We start from the raw sequence: 15,785 nt of genomic DNA, 5'->3' as shown, positions 1-15,785 counted from the left end.
ATACAATAAGAAAAACATCAATCAGCAAGAGTGACTACATTCAAATCAAGAAAATTTTGGAAAAAAAAAAAAAGAAAAGAAAATTTTGGAAGTGAACATTCACAATTATGTATTTGGTGCCAATATATGTTAGCAGAAAAATTACATATGTACAATTGGGTAAAGATATTAATTAAGATATTATTTCTTGCATATATAAATAATGAACTGTTTCAACATAAGACATGTCCACTATTAGAGCTCTCTAAATCTCTACTATGGCTGTTCTATAAAAAGGATGATATATATAACTTCTGTTTTGATATTTCTTTTCCCTTACCTCAATAGGCTTTTTAGATATTTCCCTGATTGCACTTTTAATGTAAGTCCCATAAAAATAAATAAATAAACCAACCAACAAATAGTGTCTCCATGGAAACTGGAACTCAATTTTCTCTACCAAAGATCACCAGAAAAGAAAAAAGATCCCATTTTCGTCACCATTTAGGCTAGGAATACCAACAATACAATGTCATGACCTGGGAACTCTGCAGTGAGGATGTTCTTTTTTTTTTTTTTTTTTTTTTTTTGTGAGGATGTTCTTTAAAGCAGACTTACCTAATCAAGACATCATGTTGCTGTGGCATATCATACCCACATCCACATGAAATACAACCTGTAGAAAGAAAAAGCAGAGAAAGACACAGTCACTCTTTGGCTAATGTTTTATTTATTGCATCACCATCAAATGTTAAGTAAACAGTGAAACAGATTTTCTTTTTACTTAGAACCATGAAAGGAAAGTCCTTTATCTGGAGATTATGATTTACAGTTTTATTTTCAAACTGGGAATAATAAATGTAGTCATATTTGCTTTCAGTGAAAAATCAAGCTTAATATATTTATACAAATACAACCTTCCAAAGAAAATAGTTATGAAGCTGAGGCTCCTAGAAGTCATAAAACTCAGACTGAAGGAAAACTGCCTCAATTATACACCTAGGATAAGATAAACTAAGAGAGTACAGAAATATATATATATATAATCTTATATTTGTATTTTATGTATATAAAATAGGTACATAAAAATGTATCTCTGAAATCATACTAAGTATAAAAACATATAGTCATCTAATAGAAAACTTTATACATTAAAATCTGTTTGAGTTATTTCAGTGATTGGCATTCAAAATATGTAATTACTTAAAATATTTCCCATCTAAGTTTTGATATTTTTGTGCAAAGAATGAGTTACCAAAGATTTTGAAAAATAATCACACATTCTGAACAGGCTCGCAAATTATGATTATTGCAAAAAGATAACAGTTTAATATGAAATATCAAATGTGAATAGTTAAAATTTTTTCTTTGCTCTTGTTACATGTTACAGACATCATGTTCATCTCTTTACAGAACTCTGCCCACATCCTAAAATGGAGATCTTTGGGAAAAAGGGAAATGTTTTTTTTAAGCAAGCTACAATACAGGAGCAGATCCTAAGGAGGGGGCAAAACTGCCAGGGTTCTATACTAAAGAAACATGTTGATTAATGATGGGCAATACTGGGGAGTGACTAGGGAAAACAAGAAAGTTTTCTAAACTAGAGCTACCACAACCCTGATAGGAGCACTTGCTATAATAAAGGTAACTTTTTCTTATTTAAATCACTAACAACAGAAAACTCAAATAGTTTCTATATTGCAACCAGCTTCTGTTCCATATTCGAAACCCAAAATTCATTCACTCTAGTATGCAGACACATTTATGGTATGCAGACACATTATGGTATGCAGACACATACCATAAATGATAATTGGCAACCTTGAGTGTACTGAACCTACAGTGTGGCTCAACTTGTCCAAAACTAGTATTAGGAATAGTATCAACAGTTCAACAGCACGATTTCATGGCTGAAAACAAATGGGTCTACTACTCTGGGAGAATGTTCATAGATTTCGGCAATATTTATATGTTATGAATATAATAAGTCAATCTCTCCTCCCAAAGCTCTATAAAAAGTGTATTTCTAAAAAAAAAATAAAAATAAAAAAAATAAAAATAAAAAGTGTATTTCTAACTTGTCTTCCAATATTATCCCATCTCAGAACCTATAAGATCTTGTATCTGACAATGCTACTTGAAGTAACTTCATTTGTTAAAATTTAATCAATTTTCCCACTCCTATTCTCCATGACTATGGAAATTCTATGTCTACCATCTTCAAAACTAAAATTCTAATTTGTAATCTTCAAAGTCACTGTATTGTTCAGGTCATCTGAGAAGTAGATACTGAGATGACATCAGTCTTTTAAGAAACTTAGAGTAACACCTTAAAAGAATAAAGATGAGGAAGCAGGAATATGCAAAGAAAACCTTCAGATTGCGACTCAGTTCTGTCATCTATGAAAGAAGAAGAGCAAGAAGGAAGATTTGGTTGCAGAGCAACTCTAAGAAAATCTCAGCCAAAAAGTTGGAGGATTCCCAACCCAGACTTGCCCACTAGAAGAATCCAATCTGCTATCAGAATAGGCCAACATTAGTATTCCTGCTGTGCTTAATCAGTGACTCAGTATATTTTAGGGAAGTACAACCATATTGTAGACATGCTGGTGGATCCAGAGAGGTGACAGCTGGATATGTCTTCAACTATGCTCCCCACAACAGGAGGTATGAGGTCCCTTTCCATGAGCGTCACAGTAGCTTTTGGACTCCTCCTGCATCTTTGAAAGAAGGTCTGAATTTTGTCCTAGAATGTTAAGACACTTTTTTTTTTTAATTTTTAAGACACTTTTAAATGTCCAAAAGTGTGTAAGAATATGTATATCAATTACCCTCCAATTGGAGATAAGAATTCTATCATTCTCACAGTGATAAGGGAATGAAATCGATACCATGCATACTGCCTGATGACAAACACTGTATTTGAATAAATATATCTCTTCACTCACATGGGAAATTAAAAGAGAACCCAATGACCCTACTTACCCATTTATAAGTGTATACTCATTTTCTCTTGATTGATGAAACAAATCTTTGAATGAGTTTTTCAGTTTCTCAGTAAGAGTTACATGCTTCTTCAGAATATGTATATCTAAGAATTCCTTTCTGTTACTTTTGCAAATACATACCAACTTAACTGAGAGGAGTTAAAGGAATGATATCTTAATTAATGATCGTGCTCCATAGGTGAGGCCCCTTTGTCTTCCCTCACATAATTTCTAAAGGACCAAGGTGGAGCTGCAGTATCTCATGAGTATATTGGGACACAGGGTTTGAGGGTGAAAAGTTCCAAGCTCACTGAAGAACTAAAGAAGTGAAATTAACTACACAGAAACTGTGGTGGTTTCTTAGACTTGGTTTCCTATACTTCACTTTACCCTCCTCTTGGAGAGATTAGAAGGCAAAAATCATACTACTTCAACTCCCTTATAAACTAGGTTTCTAGAAGTAATTAGTCACATTCACATCTTACTTGGGAGGTAGTGGTGGTTAGAAAGCAAGCTCTGACAGGCTGTGTGTTCTTGCTCCCTTGTCACTAACCATCTGGGTATAAGGTGGCAGTGGTAGTTTAGTAGTAGGAGCAATAGCAGAGTTTTGTTATGTCTTTATCGTAGCTATTGTGTTGTGATCTTATAACAAAAAGGTCAATAGCAACCTCCTTGAAATACTTCTGTAAATACCCAATTCCCCATAAACACCTAATTCCCTTTTTGCTTGTTTTCATTTTTTTTAAAATTTCTATTTATTTATGATAGTCACACAGAGAGAGAGAGAGAGGCAGAGACACAGGCAGAGGGAGAAGCAGGCTCCATGCACCGGGGCCCGACGTGGGACTCGATCCCGGGTCTCCAGGATCGCGCCCTGGGCCAAAGGCAGGCGCCAAACCGCTGCGCCACTCAGGGATCCCTTGTTTTCATTTTTCTGAACAAAACTTTACGTTTTGTATCTAATCATTGTATCAATGATTAGAATAGGGAACATCATGTTTGATAGGAAAGTAAATGGATTGGAACCATAAGGCAGAGGACTATGGAATGGCCATATCTACATCAACATGGAAAGTTAATATGGAAGAGTCATAATTTTATTAAGGATCTTCCAAAGAAAGACAACTTAGGTAGTAAATACTGGGGAAGGAGATTCCTGGTAGGGAATACCGTAATGCTTAAAAAGTTACTAGTATATTTTGATGGGGATAGGAAGCCAAACGGTACCAAGGATCAGTTTCTAGTATTTAATGATAATACATATTTATAGAGCACTTTGAAGATTGCAAAGTGGAACCATCTGAGCATTTCTTATCTTAGCTATGCTCTAGACAAATTGAGCTAAAAATTGAGCTAAACATAAGTAATACTATTATCTGTTTTGTAGACAAGGAGACTGAGACTCAAAGAGATTTTAATGACTTGCAAGCAGTAGAATCTGTATAAAAATAGTTTTTTGGTTTTCAGTATATTGTATCCAGTACAGTGCAGCCTCTCTACATAATATCTCTCCCACACAACAGTAAAATTTTTTTAAAAATATGATTTGAACTCACAGATAAAATATTTAGATATCATATAGAAATTAAAAGAAATCTGTAAAAATCTTTATATCCATTCAAATAAACAGTTAAAGAATGCACTTATCACTGATCTTTCAGTGTGACAATTAGAATTTGCAACAGCAGGACTAACAGCAGCCTCGTCTTGTATGCCTCATAGCATCCTGAGACTGCATATATACTTTAATTACTGCCTTCTAAAGACTCTACATGTCTTACTCTCTTGGAGTATTGTCATTATTCATTTGTTCCTACTCTAGGTGATTGTACCTCTCCATTCCACACTTGTTTATTTATTTTTTTTTCTTTTTTTATTTTTATTTTTATTTTTATTTATTTATTTTTTCACACTTGTTTAAATAGAGATTCAGAGCTATTGAAATTTTACATCACTGAGTATCATACAGTATTACGATGTGGAATTTAAGCACCAGACAGTAACATGCACATCACAAAGTAAAGGGTGTTTTATGAAACATATTAACATGAATGGAGTGTACTTTAAGGTGAGCAAGAAAATACATGCAAAAGACAACAGATGTGCAATATTGTCTTATAGCAGGCTGTAGATGGGACAACCAGACCCAATGTGTTTGATTCTACAATTTTAAGTGACCTGTAATCCACACTTATTTAATCCAAAAATTACTGAAATTTGATAAAATGTAACTAGAATTAAATCTATATATCATAATTCTATTAAGGGAAATGTGCTATGAGAGGGATTACTACTTTTATATATAGCATTATTTATAAAATATTTTGCTACCATGTAATGAGCATCAAGTATGTGTCAGGAATAACACTAAATGTTCCACATAAATTATCATATTTATGTTTCATGATAACCTTATACAATATTAAAATTCACATTTGTGGATAGAGAAACATCCTAGAAAGTTTAGAAATCTCCTTAAGAGTACATAATTAATAAGTGGTAGCACAAAATTTGAAATTGAATAACTCTGTGTATGTATGATTAAGCCAGACAAGCTCTCTAGGCTCACACTGGTGGAAACTGTCATATATTACAGTGAATTAGCTCATCTGGTTCATTTTTAATCTAAAACCCTCAGTAAATACTTTCTGAACTTATTTTCAAGCCACCTAGAACAGCTGTGCTTTGAAGGGTGAAATTAGGAAATTAGACACAAATTCTAAAATAAAGATGATGAAGTTGGTAGGCAGGTAAGACCTGTACTAACAATGATACAATGACGAGTGTGAAGTGAGCCCCAAGAAACAAACAAACATAATCCTTTGGAAGTCCACAGGAGAAATTATTATGTTTTGCTAATGAATCAGGAATGACTTTGCAGAAATGACAGCATATGAGTCAGGCCTAGAAGGATGGGTGATATTTAAAGTCAGATAATAAGTGTTGGTGAGGATATGGAGAAACTACAAGCCTTATACACTGCCAGTGGACACACAGAATGGTGCAACTGCTTTGGAAGATAATCACATAGTTCCTCCATGGATTAAAAACATAGTTTGCATATGACCTAGAAATTCTACTTCTACATATATACCCAAGAGAAATGAAAACATATGTCCAAATGCGTGTACACAGCATTTATAGAAATATTCATAAAAGCCAAAAGATGAAAATAACCCAAAAGCCAATCAACAAAGGGATAAACAAATATTGTATATCCATACAATGGCATATTACTCTGCTATAAAAATAAAGTGCTAATACACACAACATAAAGGAATCTTGAAAACATTATGCTATGTAAAAGAATCCAGTCATGAAAATTTACATATTACACAATTCCATCCATATGAAACTCCATCATAAGGAAATTTATAGTGATAGTGATTGCTAAGGGCTGGGGAGACAGATGAGTGAATTAGGGTATGAGAGCTAAAGGGTATGGTTTCTTTCTCAGGTGATAAAATAAAGGAAAAAGCTTTCCAGACATGAAAAATAGCATAAGCTCACGAAAAAGATTTAGGAATTTCATTTGTTTTTGCCTTCTCATTTTGATGCTTTTTCAAGATGTTGTTTTAACAAGATATATGGAGGGCAGCCTGGGTGGCTCAGCGGTTTAGTGCCTCCTTCAGCCCAGGGTGTGATTCTGGAGTCTTGGGATCGAGTGCCACTCGGGTTCCCTGCAGGGAGCCTGCTTCTCCCTCTGCCTGTGTCTCTGCCTCTCTCTCTCTGTGTCTCTCATGAATAAGTAAATAAAATCTTAAAAAAAAAAAAAAAAAAACAAGATATATGGAACAACCTTAACCATCCACAAACTAACATTTTTTTCTTGCTTGTACTAATAAGACATAACCACACTTAAAATCAATGTAAAATCTTCCTTTATACCTTTTTTCTGTGTTTAAACTATAGTTATTTTCTTATCATTAGTTTATTTTGATTTATAGTTGTGTATTCTAGTATATTAGTTTTATATTACTGTGTAACAAATTACCATAAATTTAGCAGCTGAAAATAGCATATATTCATTATCTCACAGTTCTGTTTGTCAGAAGTCCAAACAGGCAGGGCAGCATTGTCTGCTCAGGGTCTCACAAAGCCATGACCAAAGTATCAAACAGGCTGGAGGCTCTGGGGAAGAATCCACTTATAAGCTGCTTCACGTTATTGGCAGAATTCAGTTCTTTGCTATTGTATGATTGAGGTTCCCATTTCCTTGCTGACTGCTAGCCAGGCATTATTTTCAGCAACTAGAGGCATACTTGAGTCCTTGAACCTGCTGTTTCCATTTCCAAAGCCAGTAATACAAAAGTGTATCACATCCTTATTGCACCTTTAGTACCTCTGACTTTCCTTCTGACACCACTGAGAGAAAACTCTGCTCTTAAATAGGTTCATGTGATTAGGTTAGGACCATCCACATATCCTCTCTTTTAATTAATTCAAAGTCAGCTGATTAGTAACTTTAATTACATCTGAAAACTCTTCTTTGGTGTAAGAAAAAAAAAGCAGGGATAGAGTATCTCATCATATTCACTATCCCGGGGATCAAGGTAGGAAATCTTGGAAGTCCATTTTAGAATCCAAACTACTATACTTGGCTTAAATGAAGAGATGTCTATGGAAAAGTAAACAAGTAGTACTGTCTAAGAAATGATTAATATGTTTCTTTTCTCTGTACATCTCCACATGCTTAAGCAGTTTCTGTACATTATGATCTACCAAAAAATAAAGGTTCTGTTTTTCAAACTATATATAATTGATCATAATATAAATTTAGTTCATCAGGACCAGCTACTGATCATAGGAAAATAAAACTAAATAAGAATTTTAGAATTGATCCTCTCAATAGATGCATAGAAAGCATTTGACAAAATACAGCATCCATTCCTGATCAAAACTCTTCAGAGTATAGGGATAAAGGGAACATTCCTCAGCATCTTAAAAGCCATCTATGAAAATCCCACAGAAAATATCAATCTCAATGGGGGAAACACTGGGAGGCTTTCCCTTAAGATCAGGAGCATGACAGGGATGTCCACTCTCACCACTACTATTCAGCATAGTACTAGAAGCCCTAGCCTCAGCAATCAGGCAACAAAAAGAAATAAAAGGCATTCAAATTGGCAAAGAAGGAGTCAAACTCTCTCTCTTTTGCAGATGACATGATACTGTACATAGAAAACCCAAAAGACTCCACCCCAAGATTGTTAGAACTCATACAACAATTCAGCAGTGTGGCAGGATACAAAATCAATGCTCAGAAATCAGTGGCATTTCTATATGCTAACAATGAAACAGAAGAAAGAGAAATTAAGGAGTCAATCCCATTTACAATTGCACCCAAAAGCATAAGACTTCTAGGAATAGGGGATCCCTGAGTGGCTCAGCACTTTAGCACCTGCCTTTGGCCCACGGCCCGACCCTGAAGTCCCGGGATCGAGTCCCACGTTGAGCTCCCGGCATGGAGCCTGCTTCTCTCTCCTCCTGTGCCTCTGCCTCTCTCTCTCTCTCTCTCTGTGTCTATCATGAATAAATAAATTTTTAAAAAATCTTAAAAAAAAAGATACCTAGGAATAAACCTAACCAAAGAGGTAAAGGATATACCCTAAAAACTACAGAGCACTTCTGAAAGAAATTGAGAAAGACACAAAGAGATGGAGAAATATCCCATGCTCATGGATTGGAAGAATTAATGTTGTGAAAATGTCAATGCTACCCAGGCAATTTACACATTCAATGCAATCCATATCAAAATACCATGGACTTTCTTCAGAGAGTTGGAACAAATCATCTTATGATTTGTGTAGAATCAAAAAAGACCCCAAATAGCCAGGGGAATATTGAAAAAGAAAACCAAAACCAGGGGCATCACAATGTTGGATTTCAGGTTGTACTTTTGTAGTACAAAAGTTGTGCTGTGATCATCAAGACAGTGTGGTACTGGCACAAAAACACACATAGATCAATGGAACAGAATAGAGAACCCAGCAATGGGCCCTCAACTGTATGGTCGACTAATATTCGACAAAGCAGGACAGATTATCCACTGGAAAAAAAAAGACAGCCTGTTCAATAAATGGTGCTGGGAAAATTTGACAGCCCTGTACAGAAGAATGAAACTAGACCATTCTCTTACACCACACACAAAGATAAACTCAAAATGGCTGAAAGATGTAAATAAATATGAGACAAGAATCCATCAAAATCCTAGAGAAGAACACAGGCAACACCCTTTTTGAACTTGGCCACAGCAACTTCTTGCAATATATGAAGGCAAGGGAAACAAAAACAAAAATGAACTATTGGGACTTCATCAAGATAAAAAGCTTCTGCACAGCAAAAGAAACAGTCAACAAAACTAAAAGACAACCTACAGAAAGGGAGAAGATATTTGCAAAGGACGTATCAGATAAAGGGCTGGTATCCAAAATCTATAAAGAACTTATTAAACTTAACAGCAAAGAAACAAACAATCCAATCATGAAAGGGGCAAAAGACATGAATAGAAATTTCACCGAGGAAGACATAGACATGGCCAACAAGCACATGGGATGAGCACTGGGTGTTATGCTGTATGTTGGCAAATCAAACTCCAATAAAAAAATATACAAGAAAAAGGAAAAACCCAGAGATCCTAAAACTTGGGAGAGAACTGTGGTTTGGGTTTTGCACCCTCACAGAGATAGATTGACTAGAGGTCATGCTGAGTGCCAGATTCTGGGAAGAGAGAGAGAGAGATTATTAGAAGAAAGTCTGCCTAACAGAGCAGACCAAAAAAAAAGTTACCCAAACTTGATTCTGGATATAGATGAAAATAAATGGGTCCTTCACACACACACACACACACACACACACACACACACATACACACAAAATTAGAATCAATCACAAGAGGTTAAAGGTATTTTTGTAAATGATTCTTTATTCAGCATATATTTATATATTGCTTAGCATATGTCAGACAATTTTAATAAATATAACACACTTCTTTTTTTTTTTTTTTCTAATTTATGATAGTCACAGAGAGAGAGGCAGAGACACAGGCAGAGGGAGAAGCAGGCTCCATGCACCGGGAGCCCGACGTGGGACTCGATCCCGGGTCTCCAGGATGACGCCCTGGGCCAAAGGCAGGCGCCAAACCGCTGCACCACCCAGGGATCCCTATAACACACTTCTTAAATTATTACTGATAAGGAAAACAGAGAGACATAGGGAGCCCAACCACAGGTGGGACTGTTAGTGAATGGTAGAGCCAGGATATGAACCCAAGCTCTACTTGGGTTTCTAGAATCTAAGTAATCAAGGTGTTCTTTTTTTTTTTTTTTTTTTTAAGATTTATCCATTTATGATATACATAGGGAGACAGAGAGAGGCAGAGACACAGAAGGAGGGAGAAGCAGGCTCTATGCCAGGAGCCCGAGGGTGGGACTCGATCCCCGGACTCCAGGATTGCGCCCTAGGCCAAAGGCAGGCACCAAACCGCCGAGCCACCCAGGGATCACCAATCAAGGTGTTATTAGGCTCTACACCAGCACTCTAATTTTTGCTTATATTTCACTGATTTATATCAAATATATTTGAAAAATAACCTTCTATGTACTGTTTTCCAAACATAGATTACATTAAAATCTTTTGTTGTCTATCTATCATGTTCATCATCAATCTTGATAAACATGACTTTAGACATGCTTATTTTTTTTTAAGATTTATTTATCATTTTAGAGAGACAGAGAGAGAGAGATCGAGAGCAGGAGAACAAGCATGAGGGGTGGGTCAGAGGGAGAGAATCTCAAGTACACTTCCACTAAATGTGGAGCCTGAGGCAGAACTGGATTCCACAACCCTGAAATCATGACCTGAGCTGAAATTGAGTCAGTCATCCAACAGACTGAGCCACCCAGGTGCCCCTAGAAATGCTTCTATCTATAGTATAACAAAATCACAAATCTTGTACAAATGTTTGACTTGTAAATATATTTCCTTAAATTAAAAATCAAGTCTGTAACATCAGGGGTTGTAAAATATTTTTAAAATTCATTTAAATAGCCCCTATTATTTCAATATTTCATGAAAAGAACTCAGATTCAAATAACGTTCAATAAATATTTAGGCTTCTGGAACAGACCAGCAATTCACTGAGGTAAAAAAATTCTCACTTCTCAGGTTCAGTTATACTCATGAAAACAAGAGTAAAAAATAGAAAATATATACCATAATATATTAAGCACCACATAGAAGCAATAGACTTACTTAGAGCAATATAGAATAATTTTAAAATATATTTAAACTAGAAGTTAAAAAAGCAGAAATGGAAAAACTCTCAAGCATTTAAGTGAGGATAAAAGGCAAGCAGGCATACAGACAAATAAAAATGTCATGTGTTTTTTTCTCCCAAAAATGCATAAACAGCTACAATTTAATGGGTACAGATAAGGCTCAAAACATTTAAAATATTAAGGATACAATCAACAGTATTTTAAAAATTATATCATAATCACATGCTTGGCCATAGAGCCTTGCCAAGTCCTGGTTCTCTTATGGAAACTATCTATTGGCTTTCACTCCTGGGGGAACTCTGGCTGTTTCCTGCTGCTCCACCTTCTCTCCTTTACCTACATATCCACTGCCATTAATTATTTAATTCATTAAGTAAGTGTATGATCAGCAATTGCACCACCCTACTTAAATGATGTTTGTGCTGTTTAAAAGGGTTTCTGTCTAAAGCATAGGTCATATTATTTTTTATTTGTTTTATTTGTGATCATTTCTTCTAGAAGTTAAGCATTAATTCTTCAAACAAGAAAGTCATTTCCTATGGAAACCCAGTTTCTTTAAGAATACTGAGTTAAATTACATCTTTTGAGGTATCTTTTCATCAACATAAATTCTCATATATGAATGAGATTTCTGAAGGCTAAAAAATAAGGTTGATATATTCTTTAACATTTCTCTGATTATTTTATTAGGATAAAACTAAAGTTATTCTTGAAGGTTCACATAAATGTCTATATCTTTCCAAAGCATTTTTCATTAATAATGACTCAAGTTTGTATTTCCAGAAGTCACTTGTATGAATGATTATACATAAATAGTTTAGCTAAAATAACCTAATGATAAAAGAGAATTTCCTAATCTCAAAAGCAAAGAAAGAGCATCATGACAACATCTACTATTTTTTGTTATTCATTTACTATGCTAACAATGAAAAAAAATAACACTTCAAATTCTTGCTATGCCAAAATTTGATGAGATCACCATTTTTTTTTTGGATGGAAGTCATATGAAAAAGTTTAATTAAACTTATAGCAAAGAAGAAAGCTAAAAAAGTCGAATATGTCAGCCATACGGTGACATTGCCCTTGAAATTGGCTCAATTTTAGTAGTGAAAGCTCAGTTCACAATATTACTCACTACAATAGGAAGAATGTAAGAATGTAAAACTTCCTTAGCTTTCACTTCAGGTCATAAATATGCAAGTTTCTTTCTGACATTTTTATTTAACATTAAGGAATATCTTCCATGGGACACCGGGGTGGCTCATTGGTTGAGCATCTGCCTTCGGCCCAGGGCATGATCCTGGAGTCCCAGGATTGAGTCCCACATCAGGCTTCCTGCAAGGAGCCTGCTTCTCCCTCTGCCTGTGTCTCCGCCTCTCTCTCTCACTATGTCTCTCATGAATAAACAAATAAAATCTTAAAAAAAAAAAAAGGAATATCTTCCAGATGTTGCTTAAAAGTGTTAATAGTCCTTAAAAATTAAAGTTTAAACAATAAACACTTGCTCACACATATCCTGGAGATATTAATGAAAAAAAAATCTTAGAATAGTTAAAATCTAAAAGAAGATTCCCCTCTCCATGCAAGTAAGATGTATGACAGATTATCTTGCAAAAATTATTACCCATTTGTGGTTCTGGCCTCTATTTTACTTTGGTAACTCACTACAATGCTATATTCTTGAGAATATGAGTATATTCTCTCATGTAACAAAAAAAGTTTATGGATAATATCATTAAGACAGTTGCACTGATTGGAGGGAAATCCTTTCACAAAAATATGTATATCAAATCACCATAATGTACACTTTTATTTTTTTAAGATTTATTTTTTTGTTTGAGAGAGAGAGAGAGAGAGAGAGCATGCATACATGCAGGGTGAGGTCCAGAGGGAGAAGGTGAGAAGCAGACTCCCCACTGAACAGGGAGGCAGACACAGGACCCAATGTCACAGCCCAAGATCATGATCTGAGCCAAAGTCAAGAGCCAGATACTCAATCAACTGTGCTACCCAAGTGCCCTAACATTTTAATATATTACAATTTTGTAAGTCAATTATACCTCAATAAACCTGAATTTAAAAAAAAAAAGACAGTTGCACTGAATCCAAAGAATTCTTATGAACAATGTATCAAAAATAAATATGATTTGATACACCAAGAGATAAATGTGTCAGTCTGCTATTGTGCAAGATCTTGGATTAATATTCATTTTGCCCGATGGGCTCCAAAAACAAATCACATTTTTATCAATATTTTCTTTAATTAACTCTTCTACATTTTGTCTGTCTATTCGGGTGAATTCTGCACTGCTATCCTGTAAATTAACTGAGAAGAATAACTGTTTGAAAACCAGAGAAACAAGCTTCCTCAAGACAGGAAAATAGACCAACAAGTCAAAAAGTCATAAACTATTCCGAATATTTTAGCACAGACTCAAATGGAGCTTCAGCTAAGCGAGATAAGTTCTAGAGATCTGTTTTAGGACATTATAACTGTATTCGACATCTAAAAATTGATTAAAAGCATCAATCAACCTCATGTAAAATATTCTTACCACAATGAAATAAAATTTAAAATAAAAAATCATTACTGAGATTCAGTGAGTGTTTTTTTTGTGCATACCTCCAGCATTATATACAGCCAACTTTTCTCTAAACACTAATTTATTCCATTTTTTTCTCTTTCTTGCCATTTGCTCTTTTAATTCTTGCCCCAGAATTTAAACTGTTCTGAAGCTTAACAATAACTTACTCATCAATTCAAATATATTTATTCTTCATCCTCTTCTATGACCTGTAAACTCCACTGGAGACTCTCAGATTATCACTGCCTGACCATGTCCTTTTCTGATTCCCCTCTGACCTTCTACAACTATTTCTTCTCCTATCTACCTTACTGGCTCTTTTTCCCCAATCCAGTTTCCAAAAAGGTGTCCTTATCCCTTCTCCCCTATCCCTTTCTCTTTTGTTACTTTTTTCTTTTCTCTTAGCTATTCCTCACCATACTTCATGATTTTCAGGATTACTTATGTGGCCCAGTAGTAAGTCTACATCTACTACATTATTTTTTTCTTTTTTTTAAATTAAATAAGCTCTATGCCCAACATGGGGTTTGCAGCCCTGAAATCAAGAGTCACATGCTCTACTAACTGAGCTAGCCAGGTGCCCCTACTACCTTATTTCTTCATCCTCAATTCTAGCTCCCTATTTGTTTAATCTACTTTCAAACCATAACAAAATCTCAAAGCTCAGATTCACAAAGCTGAACTTCTCAGATTGCTAGTTAAAATGACTTCTCCTATTACATTTTCCCTTTCAGCTAATGGCTAAAGGCCAATCTCTCATACCTGAAACTTAATAGTTTCAATTTTTAGTTCAGACATCTTGCTTTCTACCTGGAGTCAGTTGGGAGGCCATGCTGATTCTCCCACTACAATATTTCACATCTATCCCATATAGTCCTTTTCATAGTTACTGCCATCTCTATCTCCTGCCTATTATGCCATGTCCTTAGGTTTTGTCAACATTAGCATAAATACCTCATGTTCATTCAAATATTTTTGTAACACCTTTCAAATCTCTTCTTGATCCTTTTTTGTTTTTACTTGGGAACATATAACTTAAACACACTAATCTTCTCTTAATTTTCAAGATCTCAAAGTATATATAAAACTTTTAAATGGAAACATGGTTGTTACCTCCAGGGAAAATATATAATCATGCAAAAAATGGAAATAGTCTAGGGTTAAATAGTTTAGGGTTAAAACTATGAACACTTTTGTCAGTCTGCATCTAGTTTTGTTTTTGTTTTAAATTTTATTTAAAACTCTGTGTCTCTCATGAATAAATAAAATTTTAAAAATATATGAATTAAAGCTGTATTTTGAGCTATAAAAACAGAACCTGTAACTTTAAGTGCAAGCTTTGTGCAATTAAAGAATGAAAGACTGGTGCTCTCAGCTGTTAGTATAAGCCTTGATATGAAAAATTTACTAATCTAGAGAGCAGATATTAAAAATTTTGGTACAAAATTATGGCCTGGTACGAGGCCACATTCAACTAGAATAACTTTCCCTTTTTGCCATTAGTCACATCTGATTAATAATTGTCCCAATTTCTTAGTAAGTGTATTAGTTAGAGTTCTCTAGACAAAAAGGGTGTGTGTGTGTATGTGTGTGTGTTTATGGGGAAGGAGAGAGAGAGAGACTAACTTATTATAGGGGATTGGTTCATACAGTTATAGAGGTTGAGAGGTCCCAAGATCTGTAGTTGGGAAGCTGGAGACCAACGAGAGCTGAGGGCATTAGTTCCAGTTCAAAGCCCTGAGAAACAGGAGAACTAATGAGGTAGTTCCAGTCTGAAGAATGGGAACAAAATAATGTCATAGCTCAAAGACAGAGCGAGTTCCCCCTTGTAGGAGAGTCAGCCTTTTGGTTCTACTCATGTCTTCAACTCACTGGATGAAGCTCACCCACATTAGGGAGAGCTAACCGCTTTACTCAACCTACCAATTCAAATGTTAATCTTATCCAGAAACATC

General features: G+C 35.0%; 1 long non-coding RNA gene across 5 annotated transcripts in view; it reads right to left on the bottom strand.

Moving 5' to 3' along the window:
* Positions 1 to 15,785, bottom strand: part of LOC144320379 (uncharacterized) — a 261,658-nt gene that overhangs the window by 55,259 nt on the left and 190,614 nt on the right. For all 5 annotated transcript variants that reach the window (XR_013385901.1, XR_013385897.1, XR_013385903.1 and 2 more), the window contains one exon: positions 598 to 655. This is a non-coding gene — a long non-coding RNA (uncharacterized LOC144320379). The remainder of the gene's footprint in view (positions 1 to 597; positions 656 to 15,785) is intronic.

Source organism: Canis aureus, chromosome 9 (genome assembly GCF_053574225.1).
Source record: "Canis aureus isolate CA01 chromosome 9, VMU_Caureus_v.1.0, whole genome shotgun sequence".
NCBI classification, from domain to species: Eukaryota; Metazoa; Chordata; class Mammalia; order Carnivora; family Canidae; genus Canis; species Canis aureus.
Note: the sequence above shows the minus strand (reverse complement) of the source record. Positions and strands in the feature narration are given on the sequence as shown.